Source organism: Eufriesea mexicana, unplaced genomic scaffold (assembly GCF_001483705.2).
Source record: "Eufriesea mexicana isolate 0111107269 unplaced genomic scaffold, ASM148370v2 scaffold3062, whole genome shotgun sequence".
Lineage (NCBI taxonomy): Eukaryota > Metazoa > Arthropoda > Insecta > Hymenoptera > Apidae > Eufriesea > Eufriesea mexicana.
This window is the reverse complement of record NW_016911092.1, coordinates 197267-210503: the sequence shown is the minus strand read 5'-3', so window position 1 is coordinate 210503 and position 13237 is coordinate 197267. Positions and strand designations below refer to the sequence as shown.

At 33.7% G+C, this 13237-nt stretch overlaps 1 long non-coding RNA gene and 1 pseudogene across 1 annotated transcript; both read right to left on the bottom strand.

Moving 5' to 3' along the window:
* Positions 1 to 452: 452 nt before the first annotated feature.
* LOC108550831 (uncharacterized) lies at positions 453 to 1001 on the bottom strand. The gene is made up of 3 exons (XR_001890448.1): positions 865 to 1001; positions 595 to 790; positions 453 to 518 (listed from the first exon to the last, which is right to left on the bottom strand). It is a non-coding gene; the product is annotated as an uncharacterized LOC108550831 (long non-coding RNA).
* Positions 1002 to 6750: 5749 nt separating this feature from the next.
* On the bottom strand, positions 6751 to 8096 carry LOC108550832 (peptidyl-prolyl cis-trans isomerase CWC27 homolog; annotated as a pseudogene).
* Between the last annotated feature and the right edge of the window lie 5141 nt (positions 8097 to 13237).

Here is a 13237-nt window from a genome sequence, read left to right as displayed (position 1 = left end):
TTCCAAATGATAGGACTACTTTCATGTCCCAGATGGAGATTACATTTCTTATGCCTCTTCTTTTCATCCTGATTCTGAAAAGTTTTTAGAATTTTGTCTCAATCTACCACAACTAAAGCATTTTATTTCTTTGTTACCTTTATTGTTGTTCCAATATGTATGTGCAAGATGTTTAGTTGAGTTACACTTGAAACATTCATTTCCCTGAGTTTAGAAGACTAGGTGTTCATTTTGATCTGCTTCTCCCCGCAGGTGCTTAACAATTAGACAAGCAGTGAAATGATCTATTGTCTATTCTTCCTACTGTGCTAACTCCTAGACACTTGCAAATGCACGATACCTGCCCAGCAACATAGTCAAGATTTTAGTTCCAAGTATTGCTTCTTCTATCTTACGTCCTAATGCATGCAATCTTAAAACTTACCCTTCATATATACAAAATGGACCAAAATATCATGTTCACTTTCTTTATGTGCCACTGCCCCATTAGTCTTGCTGCCTTCAGAGTTTTCAAGTTCCTATAAATATGTCTATATATTTTTACCTGAATGCAACATTTACACTCTATATTCAATTTATCGTTACCTTTCATACCTATAACTAATTGTTCATTCCCGTTTTCTACTATGATCCTCATATTTCCATGTCGCTGCCACACATTTTTCTCTGTTGATACATATGCTGCCTCTTTTCTGTTTCTCGATTCTGCATAATATTCGTTTCCTCTTCTCACTGTTTCAATTTGTACTTCTCCCTCTTCTCTATATACCTCAGCTGCATCATTCTGAAACTTAACACATTAGCGATGATCATTGACTATGACCACTGATATTAATATTCATTTAGATCATGAACACAACATACCTGTCGATCTCACTGTATGCTCCATATTGTGTAATAAGAATCCATATGTTATAAGAATCCATCATCCAAATTAACTCCATTCCTTCCATCTGAATAAACCACCTCCTGTTTATGAATAATGGCTTGACCATCGAGGATATCTATGTTGCACGTGATATGGTTACCCAACCTAGAAACCAATACACATCATACCATATATATTAGTTTTAAAGCTTTAATTCGTTTTCAAAATAAAATATAATTCCTGACACATCCTTTGGTGATATTCCATAACTACACTACATTTCAACAGTTGCTCGTGCCTGTTTATTTCACCAGAATACTGTCTACAACCAACTCAACAATGTTATACACAAAAAACATAATCCAACAGACTAATTTCGCAAATAGAAGCCAAGAAAGACTATTACGCAGCACGATTTCACACCTACTGACACGTTCGGCACTATTTTTCAAGAACGCATGCCCGAAAACACCAAAAAAATAATCAACCCTGTTAAAGAAAAATTCCCTCTACTCGGATATACGGAACAAACCTAATGAAAAAGCCTAATTTCGCAAATAGAAGCCAAGAAAGTCTATTACGCAGCACAACTTCACACCCACTGACACATACGGCACAATTATTTGAAAACGAAAGCTCGAAATCCCCAAAAAATAAACAATCCCGTCAAAGAAAAATTTCCTCTATACGGATATATAGAACAAACCTAAACAGAAAGCCTAATTTCACAAATGGAAGCCAAGAAAGCCTATTACGCAGCACGATTTCACACCCACTGACACATTCGGCACTATTATTCGAAAACGCATGCTCGAAACCCCAACAAAATAATCAATCCCGTTAAAGAAGAATTCCCTCTACACGGATATATAGAACAAACCTAATCAAAAAGCCTAATTTCGCAAATAGAAACCAAGAAAGTCTATTAGGCAGCACGATTTCACACTCACTGACACATTCGGCACTGTTATTCGAAAACGCATGCTCGAAACACCAAAAAAATAATCAGTCCCGTTAAAGAAAAATTCCCTCTACACGGATATATAGAACAAACCTAATCAAAATGCCTAATTTCACAAATGGAAGCCAAGAAAGTCTATTACGCGGCACGATTTCACACCCACTGTCATATTCGGCACTATTATTCGGAAACGCATGCTAGAAACCCCCGAAAGAAAATCAATCCCGTTAAAGAAAAATTCCCTCTACACGGATATACAGAACAAACCTAATCAAACAGGCTAATTTCGCAAATGGAAGCCAAGAAAGTCTATTAGGCAGCACGATTTCACACTCACTGACACGTTCGGCACTGTTATTCGAAAACGCATGCTCGAAACACCAAAAAAATAATCAGTCCCGTTAAAGAAAAATTCCCTGTACACGGATATACAGAACAAACCTAATCAAACAGCCTAATTTCGCAAATGGAAGCCAAGAAAGTCTATTACGCAGCACGATTTCACACCAACTGACACATTCGGCACTATTATTCGAAAACGCAAGCTTGAAACCCCAAAAAAATAATCAATCCCGTTAAAGAAAAATTTCTTCTACACGAATGTATAGAACAAACCTAATCAAAAAGCCTAATTTCGCAAATAGAAGCCAAGAAAGTCTATTACGCAGCACGATTTCACACCCACTGTCATATTCGGCACTATTATTCGAAAACGCATGCTAGAAACCCCAGAAAGAAAATCAATCCCGTTAAAGAAAAATTCCCTCTACACGGATATATAGAACAAACCTAATCAAACAGCCTAATTTCGCAAATAGAAGCCAAGAAAGTCTATTACGCAGCACGATTTCACACCCACTGTCATATTCGGCACTATTATTCGAAAACGCATGCTAGAAACCCCAGAAAGATAATCAATCCCGTTAAAGAATAATTCCCTCTACGCGGATATATAGAACAAACCTAATCAAAAAGCCTAATTTCGCAAATAGAAACCAAGAAAGTCTATTACGCACCACGATTTCACACCCACTGACACATTCGGCACTATTATTCGAAAACGCATGCTGGAAACCCCAAAAAAATAATCAATCCCGTTAAAGAAAAATTCCCTCTATACGGTTATATAGAACAAACCTAATCAAAATGCCTAATTTCACAAAGGGAAGCCAAGAAAGTCTATTACGCAGCATGATTTCACACCCACTGACACATTCGGCACTATTATTCGAAAACGCAAGCTTGAAACCCCAAAAAAATAATCAATCCCGTTAAAGAAAAATTTCTTCTACACGAATGTATAGAACAAACCTAATCAAAAAGCCTAATTTCGCAAATAGAAGCCAAGAAAGTCTATTACGCAGCACGATTTCACACCCACTGTCATATTCGGCACTATTATTCGAAAACGCATGCTAGAAACCCCAGAAAGAAAATCAATCCCGTTAAAGAAAAGTTCCCTCTACACGGATATATAGAACAAACCTAATCAAACAGCCTAATTTCGCAAATAGAAGCCAAGAAAGTCTATTACGCAGCACGATTTCACACCCACTGTCATATTCGGCACTATTATTCGAAAACGCATGCTAGAAACCCCAGAAAGATAATCAATCCCGTTAAAGAATAATTCCCTCTACGCGGATATATAGAACAAACCTAATCAAAAAGCCTAATTTCGCAAATAGAAACCAAGAAAGTCTATTACGCAGCACGATTTCACACCCACTGACACATTCGGCACTATTATTCGAAAACGCATGCTCGAAACCCCAAAAAAATAATCAATCCCGTTAAAGAAAAATTCCCTCTACACGGTTATATAGAACAAACCTAATCAAAATGCCTAATTTCACAAATGGAAGCCAAGAAAGTCTATTACGCAGCATGATTTCACACCCACTGACACATTCGGCACTATTATTCGAAAACGCAAGCTTGAAACCCCAAAAAAATAATCAATCCCGTTAAAGAAAAATTTCTTCTACACGAATGTATAGAACAAACCTAATCAAAAAGCCTAATTTCGCAAATAGAAGCCAAGAAAGTCTATTACGCAGCACGATTTCACACCCACTGTCATATTCGGCACTATTATTCGAAAACGCATGCTAGAAACCCCAGAAAGAAAATCAATCCCGTTAAAGAAAAATTCCCTCTACACGGATATATAGAACAAACCTAATCAAAAAGCCTAATTTCGCAAATAGAAGCCAAGAAAGTCTATTACGCAGCACGATTTCACACCCACTGACACATTCGGCACTATTATTCGAAAACGCGTGCTCGAAACCCCAAAAAAATAATCAATCCCGAAAAAGAAAAATTCCCTCTACGCGAATATATAGAACAAACCTAATTAAAACGCCTAATTTCTCAAATAGAAGCCGAAAAAGTCTATTACGCAGCACGATTTCACACCCACTGACACATTCGGCACTATTATTCGAAAACGCATGCTGGAAACCCCAAAAAAATAATCAATCCCGTTAAAGAAAAATTCCCTCTATACGGTTATATAGAACAAACCTAATCAAAATGCCTAATTTCACAAATGGAAGCCAAGAAAGTCTATTACGCAGCATGATTTCACACCCACTGACACATTCGGCACTATTATTCGAAAACGCAAGCTTGAAACCCCAAAAAAATAATCAATCCCGTTAAAGAAAAATTTCTTCTACGCGGATATATAGAACAAACCTAATCAAAAAGCATAATTTCGCAAATAGAAGCCAAGAAAGTCTATTACGCAGCACGACTTCACACCCACTGTCATATTCGGCACTATTATTCGAAAACGCACGCTCGAAACCGCACAAAAGTAGTCAATCCCGATAAAGAAAAATTTCTTCTACGCGGATATATAGAACAAACCTAATCAAAAAGCCTAATTTCGCAAATACAGTGCAAGAAAGTCTATTACGCAGCACGATTTCACACCCACTGACACATTTGGCACTATTAATCGAAAACACATGCTCGAAACCCCATAAAAATAATCAATCCCGATAAAGAAAAATTTCTTCTACGCGGATATACAGAACAAACCTAATCAAAAAGCCTAATTTCGCAAATAGAACCCAAGAAAGTCTATTACGCAGCACGATTTCACACCCACTGACACATTCGGTACTATTATTCGAAAACGCATGCTAGAAACCCCAGAAAGATAATCAATCCCGTTAAAGAATGATTCCCTCTACGCGGATATATAGAACAAACCTAATCAAAAGGCCTAATTTCGCAAATAGAGTGCAAGAAAGTCTATTACGCAGCACGATTTCACACCCACTGACATATTCGGCACTATTAATCGAAAACACATGCTCGAAACCCTATAAAAATAATCAATCCCGTTAAAGAAAAATTCCCTCTACGCGGGTATATAGAATAAACCTAATCAAAAAGGCCAATTTCGCAAATAGAAGCCAAAAAAGTCTATTACGTAGCACGACTTCACACCCACTGTCATATTCGGCACTATTATTCGAAAACGCATGCTAGAAACTCCAGAAAGATAATCAATCCCGTTAAAGAATAATTCCCTCTACGCGGATATATTGAACAAACCTAATCAAAAAGCCTAATTTCGCAAATAGAATGCAAGAAAGTCTATTACGCAGCACGATTTCGCACCCACTGACACGTTCGGCACTATTTTTCGAGAACGCATGTCCGAAGCCGAAAAAAAGTAATCAATCCTGTTAAAGAATAATTCCCTCTACGCGGATATATAGAACAAACCTAATCAAACGGCCTTATTTCGGAAATATTTGTGGAGAAAATAAACTGTGTAACACGATTTCACAGGCATTTACTCTTTCGTCACTTTATTTCACATTTGCACCTTCACTTTTCTCCATATGTAGTATGTTACCACCGAACGAATGTTTACAGTTATTTGTTCCTTTCTTAGCAGTTCTCCCAATGTCTTAAACTTGTGTTATTATCCGTTCGTAAATATCATGACGATGTTGCACAAGTTGATCAATGCTCCAAACAATAACTGATACTGCACATTATATTTCTTCAATATTTCTTTCGTCAGTTGCACTAATTAAAAGACTGATCAATGATAACACTACTTTTCGAAACGTTTTGTTCAGGAGCTGAAAATTTCACTGTAACGCGAGTAAATATTGCATCATGTGCTACCGGCATGTTGGATTCGCGTCGACTACAAGTGTTCTGGGATTGGGCAAAGCTGTGCCTCATTTTCGCGGGAAGATGCTTTGTTTTTTGAAATATCTAAGGGCTAAAGTGTCGATGTAAAATATCAAACCATATTTCTTAAATTTATTAATTTCAATGGTGCAAATATAAATATATTTCTGTTACGAAAAATTCTAAATTTCTATGACTATTTCATGAACCTGAATTTGAACTTGAATTATTAATTATTCATATAACTAATTCTATAGCTAATTCATGAACAGAATTATATAAGAAAGCTCGCTAAGGCTGTTCTTTTACGATGCAATTTTAAAATTTGATGAATTTATTATAGACGAACATGAAGTCTCAGATGAAGATGAGTGACTTTGTTCTTGGTAAAAAGAAAATGAAACTGCAATGGTTATATGCTTCGGTACATTCTATTTACTTTGAAAGTTTCACATATACACGTTGATTGTTAACGATATGATAAACAATGACATAAAGACTGAGAATGACATAAGAATCTGAGTAAATGTTCGTATCACAGACTGTTACGAGAGAAAGATGTTTCGTAATACATAACGCGTAATAATTATCACTATAATGACCATATATATATATATATATATGTGTGTGTACAAAATTTACAGACATATGACAAACAATTCGAATACATGAGTTATCCTAATAATTTCTAATATCTCTTATCGTGCTCCTATGCTTTCTCTTGTCCTAAACCTCATAAGGAGTTTTTTATTCCCTATTCGTTTTCCTTTATATCCTTATCATCTTCGACATCATCTATTTTATAATTTTGTACTTTCTCCGGTTCCTTTTCTGTATCTCTCAATGTATTTTTTATACTTTCTTTCATTGCTCTGAAAATATAAATATAAGACATTCAATAAAAATTTCTACTTTCTATAACATAGTTATAATGTAAACAATAAACTAACTCTTTCACTTTTCTTACAACTTCTAATTTTTCTTGAGTTTTCACTTCACGTCACTTTTCCAATCGCAGCTGCAGTCTTCCTTCCTCTTTTAATTTGCAAGTCCAGATGGTTCAACAGCTGGTTGTGAGCTTTTGGAACAGTTAAACGATCATGAGCTGTTTTACCCTTATCACTAAACTTCTTATTTAATATCATAGATTTTTTTTCATCTTCCTCTGCTTCTTCACCAAATGATAAAAGATTTAAATTTCTGTAACAAAATTCTTCACTTTCCTGTACTATTATTCTTGGTATAATATCAGACAATGGATTGTTCAATAGTATAGTTTTCATCAATCTTGGAGGTCAAAGCGGTAGATCATTCTAGAAAAGATAGAAAATATCATATTTATATCAATTCTTGATATATTTTCTTGTAAACATTAAATTTACCTCATTTACAAGTACTTCTTCAAGTTTAAGCATGTTACATATGGTATATTCTGTAACTTTACCAAAGATTGCATGTTTATTCTGCAAATCTGGTGTTAAACTAAGAGTAAAGAGGAATTGGGAACCATTCTCATTTTTTCCAGCATTAGCCATAGCAATTAAATCTTGTCGACAAAAGCGTAATCTTGAATAAAATTCGTCCTAAAACACATATAGATTATAATTATTTTTGAATAAAAGAGGAATTCATTTCATTTTTAAATATAGTCTCACTTTAAATGGTTCTCCATATATTTTACCACCTTCTCCTGTACCTGTCGAATCACCACCTTGTGTTATGAATCCTTTGATAATTCTATGAAAGATAGAGTCACCCTAATAATCTTCCATGCATAATTGTATGAAATGTCTACATGCTTTTGGAGTTTCTTTTGCCCATAATTCGAACTCAACATCACCAACAGTTGTTTCCAATACAACCTAGTTATAACAAATATATTAGTTTGATTAATGTAAAATACTTTTAAAATCAAATTCATTAAAATTTATTATTTGTTACTGTAATTCAAATTAAAAATTATTTAATATATTAATATAGAAATTTGGAAAGCAAATATTGTATATCGGTTAAATTTTTAAGAACAGATGTACAATCCATTGAAATGATACTTATTACTTTACCCTTAGTGGCTGGCTCTTACATATAAATATTACTCATGCTTGTAAGTCTCCTATAATAGAAAAAATCTTTCATGAATAACATTTCATATTAAATCTTTAGTCATTTATAAATCAGTCAACCAAATGGCTCTCTTCTCGAATAATTATCAACAGGTAAGACGTACCTTTTACATCCTTTTGACATTGGCTTTATTGGCCCAATGAATTCCATGATATGCCACAGCACCATTACATTGCTGCTTTTATAGTTTCCAAGTACCTAGATATTTCCACACATTTTTACCTTAATGCAATAGTTGCACTCTATATTCAATTTAACTTTACCTTCCATAACTATTACCACTTGTTCATTCTCCAGTTCTTCTATGATCCTCATATTTCCATGTCGATGCCATACATTTTTCTCTGTTGATACATATGCTGCCTCTTTTCTGCTTCTCGATTCTGCATAATATGTGTTTCCTCTTCTCACTGCTTCAATTTGTACTTCTACCTCTTCTTTATATATCTCAGCTGCATCATTCTGAAACTTAACACATTAGCGATGATCATTGACTTTGACCACTGATATTAATATTCATTTAGATCATGAATACAACATACCTTTCAATCTCACTATATTCTCTATATCTTGATGTTATGAGAGGACATCAATTAAATTAATTTTATTCCTTTTTGTCAGATTAAGCCATCTCCATTTTCATAATTTTTATTTCACAATCAAAGATTTCTATCTTAAATATTATATGGTTAGCCGACCTAGAATTCAACAGACATATCACAACATATTTGTATTACTGCTACAATTTTTTCTCGCTATAAAAAATAATTCATGACATCTAATCACTCATCAATCCCGTTAAAGAAAAATTCCCTCGACGCGGATATATAGAACAAACGTAACCCAAAAGCCTAATTTCACAAATAGAAACCAAGAAAGTCTATTGCGCAACACGACTTCACACCCACTGACACATTCGGCACTATTATTCGAAAACGCGTGCTCGAAACCCCAAAAAAATAATCAATCCCGATAAAGAAAAATTCCCTCTACGAGGATATATAGAACAAACCTAATCAAAACGCCTAATTTCGCAAATAGAAGCCAAAGAAGTCTATTACGCAGCATGATTTCACACCCACTGACACATTCGGCACTATTTTTCGAAAACGCATGCCAGAAGCAGAAATCTCTGGTTATGTGCTCCGAATATATTTTAATAAATCAAATCGGCATTGGAAAATTCACTAATTACTCGATATCTGTGATTAATTTATGAACTTTTATAATTGCATCGTAAAGGCAGAACCTTCAAGAACTTTCCAATAAATTTTTCGATATAAATTTGTCCCTGATTAATTAATTATTAATAATTATTCTACGAAATGTTTGAATTATTGCGGAAGATTGTCGAAGGCGCCATTGGTTCTTCATTAATTACTATCCTCTAAGCAATTAATTTATGAATCTTTGTGCACTCATTAGAAGGGCAATGTTCTTCCGCATCTTCTCATTTCACTTTTGATCACATTTTAATTCTCGTTTAGTTCCAAATTAAATATTTCAATCAGCCGGTCGTTCTTGCGAAATCACCTACGCCGTCAAATAATTATTAATCGGTAATTAATTAGTATCAAATTATTCACAAATGTAGCATAAGAATATTGCTTAGAGTTTCAGCTTTCCGATGAAATCATAAAAGTTTATAAATTAATTACACAATTTTGGTAAGTTCCGATGTTTCACTGCCGAGTTAATTCTATCCTTCTTTGATAGCTTACTAATATTTTTATTTAAATTAATTACCACCTCTCGTTATGTGCTCCTTATACACACTAATGAATCAATTCTCCAGTAGGAAATTAATGAATTACCAAGTTTCCGTAAATTAATTCATAAACATTTATTGCTGCATAGCAAAGTTGAAATTATAGGCAACATTCTTATACAATTTTTGTATATGATTTGATTATGATTGGATAAGTCGATTCCCTGTAATCTCTAATGGTAATTTGACAAGTTGTGTCAAAATAAAGACAATTTCTATAATAAATTACAGATTCACCAATATTATTCTAAATTATTCTCTTCTTTACACACAAAGAAGTCTCTTTTCTACAATCTCCATTGAAATTCATTACAAAATAGTAAAATAAGTTAGAAACAAAAATGAATTACACGCAATTAATTAACCCATCGTTAGAAAAGCTCTTTATTACTTGGCTCATGAATAATTACAGCAAAAATACTCGCGATTCACAAATTCGCGATTATCTGATCGAAATGTAGCCTTGGGCAAAGAAAGGACAGAAAAAGCATGGTAAACGTCATGCAGGAAATGAATCGTGTTTCTTTGTTCGTTAATGATATCGATTTAATGATCTTCCAACTTGTTGCTCACTCGTAAACTTTCACGTGAAAGCTGGTTCAACTCCCTTGGTTTAATTGGAACAGTCAGAAAATGAGTTGCCGGTATTACTTTCCATGAACAAAGAGTACCCCTCCTATATTATTTATTTCGTGTTCTTATTCCCTTCTTTCTCAAACAGGCGTTGAATTCTCTCGGAAATACGACTCCCAAGTATTTCACTGAATCTTTATATCCCAGCGTGGCTGTATCATTGGTCAGATACGAGTCGAATATTAACTCTTATAATCCCGTAAGCTGATTCGAACAGATTCGAAAAATCTGCAGATTTAAATTGGTATAACTCGGCTTGAAATCGATAAAAATAATTTCACGAGGAAATACGGGCTTAAGGAAGCTCACTAGTCAATGTGGAAATTTCATCTAAATATCTTGAAAAACGTAGAAACTTTTCGACAGTGTTGGAATTAGGATTGAGAACATTATAGTCCGATTAATCTTTTGTATATAATATTTATTATATACAATAAAATTAAATTAATAATTAATCTTTTATATAATATTTTGTATAATCTTTCGTATATATCGTAGTTATTTTACAATTAGAATCCATAATCCCAATACTAAAAATATTTTATCATTCCGTTGAATCATTTTATGCTTATGCATTATTCTATATGTATTAATCCACTATAAATGTAATTATAATTTATGATTGAGGACAGATTATAAATAAATAGTTAATATCGCGTAAGTAATATAGACTAAGGATCTAGATTATAGATAAATGTATTATTCCAACGAATGCACTGCTTGAAATATATAATTTCAATGTTAAATATGGTAATTGTGTCCTGGATAATTTAAATTTAATTGTATTCGATGTAGGGAATATATATATTGGGATTATGGGTTCTAATAGTAAAATAACTACGATATATATTGGAATTATGGGTTCTAATATATATATATGTATTGCATGAAATATATAATTTTAATGTTAAATATGGTTTCATTTACGACAGTTCTTGACCGCTGGTATATATTAAAATAGACAAGTAATTAAATCGAAATTTTCACTGAAACACGAGAGGATGAGACAAAGGCGGGTCTGGGAAGTCGTACACGTTTTATTCTACATTGCTCCTGTTTCAGTTGTCATTTGTCTATTATCGCGCTAAGAATTTTATCCCTTTGTACAGCAGCAGAACAATCACAGTTGGAAGGAAAATGGATTCTGGCCTCATTAAGATTCTGGATTTCACGAAGTTACAAGCTAAGTCCTCGTGCTCCAATTGCTCTCGCCTCTTCGTTGCAGCATCAACGGGGAACAAACTGAAACAACGCTGAGACATTTATATTTGTAATATCCCATTTGTTGCACACGAACGAGATATTAATTACTAATTATCACACTGAAATATCTCAATTATGTCAACTTCGAAGCTATTTCTCAAGATATTTCTAAGATTCCACTATAAATCCACTAAAATGTATCAGCGATTATGAAAATATCCTAAATCATGCTTTGTTTCGAAATATTCGAAGTTTCTCGCTTCAGATATATCATAAAATAAAAGATTAATCACGACGAAGCCTCGAATTGAATTTAGCGATCCAATTTTTCGCCATTTTGTCCAAGACAAATTTATTTTATGGTGAAATACTTAATTATAAAAATAATGCAAAATAAATATTAAAATCTTTCTTTTTCAGAGTTTTGACTTGGACAAATTTCATAATTACCAGTGAAAATATGGAAAAGTAAATATTTTTATACTTTGAATACATCGTAGAATTCCTTCCTATTTTTATTTACAAGGTCGGTTGTGTCTTTAAACAAAGACGTGCATTTGTGTACGAAAGTTATACACAATGAAAAATCGTGTGCGAGCTCATACGTTCATGTATGTATACTGTACAGGACCTTCAAGACCTCGTGATCATGGTGATTAATTATGAAGTTCGTCGACGCCCACGCTTCATAATGCCTTGTCACGAGGGTAATATTACCACGAAAGGGACAAATGACAGCTGACTTGCGCTAATCGCGTGTCTGAAGGGTGGAATAAACATATTGACTCGAAACTCAGTGCGTATATGCCACGAATTAAACGTTGTATCTCTGAATCTTCCATTGGATTGAGTCAGAAGTGGAGAAAAAAGTAAAATCAATATTAAAACACCAAAAGAAAGACAATATTTTAAAACGGTTGGGATTTCTGAGTTTATAATATTGATAAATAGCAGGATACTTATGGTACTTATGAGACATGACATTATAATATTGATAAATAGCAGGATACTTCTGAGACACGATCGAATTATGCAGATATATTTCTACGATATAAAACCTTGGAATATTTTAAGTTTTTGTTTTTCGCACCTTTTTTATAAGTGCTTGTTTTTGATAATGTATTATAATCGGAGATCGATAAGTTGACTATTTAATTTTCGTGACATTCGTTTTATTTTAATCCCTCGAAGCAATTGCGGATGGTCTTGGATTTAACTCTTTGCGGTACAGGATTTTAGATAATAAAATAGACCTACGCTGCATAGAAATTTTCGATCAGAGACAGTTTTAGATGAAGAATCGTAGGAAGTACGTGAGAGTGTTAGTTGGTCGCATAATCATAGATCAGTTATTAGTTTAATCATTTAGTTTTACTTTTAGTCTCATTTAGCTCGTAATAAATATATATATTTTAAAATGAAATAACATCTCTTATTCCTGTATACCAATTAATCATATTGTAACATATATGGATCACCATACTAAGAGGCCACTGTGGTCATCTTTTGGCAC